Raw genomic sequence first — 7,774 nt, 5'->3', positions numbered from 1 at the left:
CATGTCCAAGTTCACAGGAAGCAATGATCCCGAAGAATAGCTATCATGGGCATTGAATGTCGACAAGGTCTTTCGCTTGCACAACTATGTGGAAGAGAATAAGATCGGTAGGGCATCCCTTGAGTTCCAAGACTATGTGCTCATATGGTGGGAACAAGTCCTTGAACGCCGAGAAGCAAGAGGTGAACCACCAATCACCACATGGGAGGAAATGAAAGATGTCATGCGCGCACGCTTTGTGCGAACATGCTACATCCGTGACCTCTTCAAGAAACTCCAACTCCTCAAGCAAGGCACAAAGAGCATTGAAGAATACTACAAGGATATGGAGATTGCCATGATAAGAGCCAATGTCACGGAAGATGATGAGCAAACTATGGCCCATTTCTTGAATGGCCTCAATCATCCAATCAAGAAGATTGCCGACTTCCAACCCTACTCCAACCTCATTGAGATAGTGCATCAAGCTACCAAAGCGGAACGTCAAGTGCAAGATGACTTCAAGTATGCCAAGTACTCTTCGAAGAGCTACAGCTTCTCCAACAACCAAGCTTCAACGACTCCAACAACTTCTACCTCAACCAAGCCATCTACAAGAAATGGCGACAAGTCGAGTTACAAGAAAACTTCAACAACCTCAAGTCGTCCTCCTACTACAAGCAACTTCAAGCCGTGAGCTTCATCATCTACTCCAACCGATGAGACCTTCAAGACAAGTTCCATCAAGTGTTTCACATGCGGCAGCCGAGGCCACAAGTCCTTTGAGTATACCAACAAGCACACCATGATCCTCAATGACGATGGAACCTATGACTCCATGAGTGAAGAGGAAATGGAAGCCCTTGAGCACATGGCCATGCACCGGCACGTGAACGAAGATGAAGATGATCAAGTCTTTTGTGATGAGGATTCTAGCCCTGCTCTCGTTGTCTCCAAGGTCTTGACTCTTCAACATCAACAATACAAAGACCAAAGATGCCACATCTTCCACACCAAGGCCGGCATCAATGGAAGGTCCGTCAAGGTCATCATCGACGGAGGTAGTTGCCATAACTTGGCAAGTGAAGAACTATGCTCCAAGCTCCAATTGGTCAAGATGAAGCACCCGCACCCCTACAAGGTTCAATGGCTAAGCAATTCCTGCACTATCCAAGTCAATCATACGGTCAAAGTTTCCTTCAAGATCGGAGCATATGAAGACACTTTGGAGTGTGATGTCGTCCCGATGTCCGTCTGCCACGTCCTTCTTGGTCGACCATGAAAATTTGACTGAGGCGTCATCCACAATGGGCGTACCAATCAATATAGCTTCAAGATGAAAGGAAAGGAGTACATGCTACGACCTATATCTCCAAGTCAAGTGATTGCCGACAAGCAAGCCACCCATCATGGAGAAAAGAGTGAGAGAGCGAACCACCCAAAAGAGAGTGAGCGCCACAACCCAAAATTGAGTACCTCCATGATGAGCGGCAATAAAAACTTAGTTCTATTTGCCACCAAAAGTGAGATGAGAGAAGTGTGTGAGAACCCATCAAGTGTTATGCACTATGTCCTTGTGTGCAAGGACGAGCCACCAAAAACTAACACCTCTCATGATCTACCTTTAGTATTGTCTTCTCTTTTGCAGGAATTCCAAGATGTTTTCCCTGACGAGCTACCTCCGGGTCTACCTCTAGTACGAGGCATTGAACACCAAATCGAGCTCATCCCCAGAGCACCTCTACCTAACAAGGCTCCCTACTGTGTCAATCCTGAGGAAACTAAGGAGATCCAACGGCAAGTACAACAACTCATCGACAACGACCATGTACGTGAAAGCTTGAGCCCTTGTGCAGTTCCGGTAATCCTTGTTCCAAAGAAAGACGGTACTTATCGAATCTGTTCCGATTGTCATCCCATCAATGCTATCACCGTTAGATATCGTTACCCTATTCCACGCTTAGATGATATGCTTGATGAACTTAGCGGAGCCACCATTTCTCTAAGATTGATCTTAAAAGTGGCTACTACCAAATTTGGCTTATATGAATGGCTTTTTATGCCAATGGGTTTATCCGAAGCACCCGGTACTTTCATGCGAGTCATGCATTTTGTTCTTCGACCCTATATTCGTGTATTTGTTGTGGTCTACTTTGACGATATTCTTGTCTTTAGCAAATCCCTCAAAGATCATATCACCCATCTTAGAACTATGTTGCAAACCCTTAGGAAAGAGTGCCTTTATGCTAATATGGACAAATGCCTTTTTGGTGTTGATAAGCTTGTTTTCTTGGGTTTCGTTGTGTCTTCTAAGGGCGTTCATGTAGATGAATCTAAGATCGATGCTATTAAACTTGGCCCCAACCAACAAATTGCAACAAGTGCGTAGTTTTCTTGGTTTAGCCGGTTTCTATTGTAGATTTGTGAAGGATTTTATCACCATTGCTTCACCTTTGCATTCCTTGAGTAAGAAAAATGAGCCTTTTGTTTGGGGACCATCCCAAGATATCGCATTTAATGAGCTAAAGAATTTGCTTACTCATGCTCCCGTTCTTGCATTACCCAACTTTGACAAACCTTTTTAAATTCATTGTGATGCTAGTGGTAATGGCATATGAGGTGTGTTAACGCAAGAAAAGCGCCTCATAGCATACTTTAGTGAGAAACTTTCTGGAGCGCAAGTCAATTACCCCATCTATGACAAAGAGCTATATGCTTTAGTGCGAGTTTTACGGAACGGGAACATTATCTTCATCCTCATGAATTTATCATTCATACCGATCATGAAATGCTTAAGTATCTTAAGGGTCAAACTAAGTTGAACAAGCGTCATGCTAACTGGAGTGAGTTCATTGAGTCTTTTCCTTATGTCATCAAGTACATCAAAGGTAAGGAAAATGTTGTGGCGAATGCTCTTTCACGCATATGCATGCTTGTCACTAAACTTGAATTGAGTGTCATTGGCTTTGAGCACATAAAAGACTTGTATGCGTATGATCCTACTTTTGCAATTCCTTATGCCAAGTGTTTGATGCATACATCTTGGGAACGCTATTACATCAAGGATGATTACCTTATGAGAGCTAAAAAACTTTGCATTCCCGAGTCTTCTCTTTGTTTGCTCCTTTTGCAAGAGGCTCATGGAGGCGAACTAATGGGATACTTTGGACGCGACAAGACATTTGCTATGCTCTCTATGAACTTCTTTTGGACCAGGATGTTCCACAACGTCTCACACTTCACCAACCGATGCTCTACATGTCGCAAAGCTAAGTCAAAAGCTGAATCCCATGGTCTTTACATGCCCCTTTCAATTCCATATCATCCATGGGAAGACATTAGCATGGATTTTGTGCTTGGTTTCCCTAGAACTAGAAATGGCAAAGATTCTTTGTTTGTTGTTGTGGACCGATTCTCTAAGATGGCTCATTTCATTCCTTGCAAAAAGATAGACGATGCTTCACATATTGCAAATCTTTTTTGTAAGGAAATCTTGCGCCTCCATGGAGTGCCAAAGACGATTGTCTCGGACCGTGACATCTAGTTCTTGAGTTACTTTTGGAAGACTCTATGCGCCAAGCTCGGAATCAAGCTCTTATTCTCTTCGGCATACCATCCTCAAACCGATGACCAAACGGAGGTGACAAACCAAACGCTTTCCACTCTACTACGTGTGTTGATCAAGAAGAACATCAAGGAGTGGGAGGAGTGCCTACCCATCACCGAGTACGCCTACAACTGTGCCATACATTCGACTACCGGCCAATCCCCCTTTGAAGTCGTGTACGGTTTCAACCCATTGTCCCCATTGGATATTCTTCCTCTACCACTACGAGAGCGCACCAACATGGACGTGAGTGCCCGAGTGAACTACCTAAAAAAGATGCATGAAGATACAAGGGACACCATCGAGCACCAAGTACAACGACTCACGACCAAGGTCAACATCAATAAGCAACCCATGATATTCAACATTGGAGATCTTGTGAGGCTACACCTTTACAAGGAACACTTCCCCAATGAACGCAAGTCCAAACTTCTACCACGAGCTGATGGAACCTTCAAGGTGCTTGAACGCTACAACAACAACGCCTACAAGATTGACATCCCATGCGACAAGTACTCATCTTCAATGTCAAAGATCTCTCCCGTACCATGGTGATGAGAATTTTGATCCGAGGTCGGATATTTCCCAAGGGAGGGGAGATGATGCGAAGCATCCCGAGGTTATCCCCATGGACCTACCATCGTCTCACCAAGTGCCAAGAGGACCTATGACACGAGCACGAGCTAGAGCTCTCGAGACCGAGGTGACTTCTTTCCTTAGTGATATCACATATGATCCACTCGAGACATGGCTACTAACTAAGTCCAGAATGTTGTGCATGATTAGGTACCAAGAGGACCCTCCCGATAATGCATGTGAAGACGGACAACTCCCCAAGTTCACGGATCAAGAGAACCAACGGAAGGAGTCAAGAACAGCTCCCAGGGGCGGGATGGTGTCGCCTGCAGCAAAGGACCATCGACCAAGTATACAAGGCCCGGACATCCGGCGGCCAGCCCGGACATCCGGCCCGACGCCCCAGAAATCTGGCTCCCATCCTGGATATCCAGATAAGTCACCCCGAAAGCAACAGAACCAACCCCATCAACCCGGACATCCGTCCTCAACCTCGGATATCCGGCCCGACGCCCGGACATCTGGACCAGTCCTATCTAGAGAGCATCATGACGGCGCCAGGCCAGCCCAGACATCCGGCCCGACAGCCCGGACATCCGGCCCGACAGCCCGGACATCCGGCGTTGTGTGAACGCCCGGACATCCGGCCCGACGCCTAGACGTCCGGCCTTCCTTGCCTGCGTACAGTGTAAGGGCCGAGCCCATGTACCCCTTCGCCCACCTAGACTATATGTACTCCTCCTCCGCTCTCTTTCTAGGGTTAGCATTGTGATAGCTCATATTAGAGATAGAGCTTGGTTACTCCTCCATCGGAGTCGAGCGCCTCTTCGGAGAAGATCCCCCAAGCGGATTCAAGACCCCATCACGGGAAGACCCTTCAAGACCTCCTCACGGAGAAGACCATTTGTATTGTATTTTGTTGAATTTGAATCTAGCATATGTGTGACTGGATCTTTTTGGTTTGAGTGATTCTCTCGTGTTTCCCCTCATGATTCTCCTCGTGTTCTTCGTGTTTTTCGTAGGATCCCCTCCAATCATGAAAGATCGAGCATCTAGGGTTTTACCCTACATCACATATGGATCGGCGGGACGGTTGTTTCCGGTGTGGCATCAACATCTTCGTCCTTATCGGCGGCCTCTTCTAATGCGTAGTCCAATATGTGGGTTAAGTCATCGACGGTTGTGAGGGAGTGCTGGATTAGGGGGTATCCGGACAGCCGGACTATGTACAATGTCCGGACTATTGAAGCGTGAAGATACAAGACTCAAGACTTCGGCCCGTGTCCGGATGGGACTTTCCTTGGCGTGGAAGGCAAGCTTGGCGATCCAGATATTACATTTCCTTCCTTGTAACCGACTCCATGTAAACCCTAGCCCTCTCCGATGTCTATATAAATCAGAGAGGTTGGTCCTTAGAAGGCCGATCACAATTACAATCATACCATCATAGGCTAGCTCCTAGGGTTTAGCCTCTATGATCTCGTGGTAGATCTACTCTTGTACTACCCATATCATCAATATTAATCAAGCAGGAAGTAGGGTTTTACCTCCATCGAGAGGGCCCGAACCTGGATAAACATCGGTGTCCCTCACTTCTTGTTACCATCAGCCTTGACGCACAGATCGGGACCCCCTACCTGAGATCCGCCGGTTTTGATACCGACATTGGTGCTTTCATTGAGAGTTCCTCTATGACGTCGCCGCGAGGCTCGATGGCTCGTCTCGTCATCAAGGACGACATCACCTCGGAGGGGGCTCTGGCTGTAGGCCAAACGCTCCCACTCGGCGGCTTTACCATGGCCGCCCCATCGACAGAGGCGCCGACAATGGCCTCTCGGGTCATCAGTCATAACCTTCACGTCAGTTCGGAACTCGCCGAACAGATGGATCCAATGGAGCTTTCCTCCCTTAATGAACTCTTGGATCGCATCGCCGCTCTAGGAGTCGCTATGAACTATGAACAGATTGGGCTTAAACCCGACCGAAGGGACATCAGGTCCCCGCCGGCCACCCATGAGGTAGCGATAGTGGAGGAACCACGCGCGGATTGTCGCTCAGCTTTGAGGATGAATTATGTTCGGATTGCCGGACTCCTCGAGCCGAAAGCATGCTCAAAGGAAAACATTCCCCAGGCCCCGGGCTTAGAATCGGGCATTGTGCAAATAAATTGGGTAATATTCTGGATTCTGAGCTGTTAGGCTCGGAACAGCCCATTGGATCGGATCAAAATCCGGATTCTGCTAGCAACACCTATCTGGACCTAAATTGTCTCTCCCGCATCAGGCAAGAGCCCCGGGAAACGGTACATCATTACTGGGTCAGATTCCTCCTTGCGCTTAGCAAGGTCAAGGACTGCCGCGAGGAGAACATGGCCTCGCTCTTCTGCAAAAACTGCACGGACGAAGGGCTCCTCAATGCCATAAGCCATCGTGACTTAGTGCGCTTCGCAGACTTGGCAATCATAGTACGGAAGTACTGTGCTATGGAGAGCGCTTGGAAGACCCAAATAGAATTTTGGGATAGTACCGCTCTCACCAAAACCTTTGCCCGAACTAAACGGACGAACTCTCGTAGGACGTCTGATCCAATCCCCAAGAAACCGAAGCCCACCCCAGGGCGGGGATCCGTATTGGAAGAATGGCTCGACGGGCCATGTAAGCTCCACAGTACGCCGGATACAATGCCAACTCATAGCCTTAGGGCATGTTGGATACTCCGGCAGGTGGCAAAAAGTGGCGAGGATCTTCTTGTCAGCCATAAAGCCGAACAACATCCTGCCAGTAGACACAATATGGTACTGACAGTCTTCGAGACTTTCGCCTCGAACAACAGGCGCAAGCGAGCACACCGAAGCTCTGCGGAAATTTGCCATGTGGCAAAGATAAACCCCTGGAACGACACTGCTACAACTTTCAATGCCAGTGATGAACCTTGATTCCAGACTATCCGGGCACCGGCCGCTCTGGTCCTTAGCCCGATCGTGGACGTCTTCTGGCTCACCAAAGTACTCATGGATGGCGGAAGCAGGTTAAACTTGATCTATGAAGAAACGCTCAACAAAATGGAAATTGATAAAGGCCGCATTGAGCAAAGTGGTACCACCTTCAGGGGAATCATCCCTACGCGGGAAGCGCGGTGCACGGGAAAAATCACACTCGATGTGGTATTCGGCACCCTGGAGAATTATAGGTCCGAAGAAATCACATTCCAAGTGGCTCCCTTCAGCAGCGGATACCACGCCCTTCTAGGGCTGGACTCGTTTACAAGCTTTCAAGCCATAACCCATTATGGGTACATGAAGCTTAAAATGCCCGGCCCCAACGGAATCATCACTCTAGCCAGTGATCCGGACGTAGCACTTCGCGCAGAAAACAAAACCGCAGCCCTAGCCCTGGAAGCATTATCTGAAGCCCTCGCAGCCGAAGAGTTAACAACACTGCGGGCCACCGTGGACAGGGACGACGTCATACTCGACAAATGACCCAAGTCCACCTCATTTAAACCCGCAGAAGAGATAGTCAAATTCCAGGTCCATCCAACGGATCCCACGAAGACAGCATCCATTGGGACACAGTTGAGCCCCGTGATGGATGCCGCACTGCGAGATTTCTT

Source organism: Triticum aestivum, chromosome 2B, assembly GCF_018294505.1.
Source record: "Triticum aestivum cultivar Chinese Spring chromosome 2B, IWGSC CS RefSeq v2.1, whole genome shotgun sequence".
NCBI classification, from domain to species: Eukaryota; Viridiplantae; Streptophyta; class Magnoliopsida; order Poales; family Poaceae; genus Triticum; species Triticum aestivum.
The sequence above is the reverse complement of the archived record's forward strand: the minus strand, read 5'-3'. Positions refer to the sequence as shown.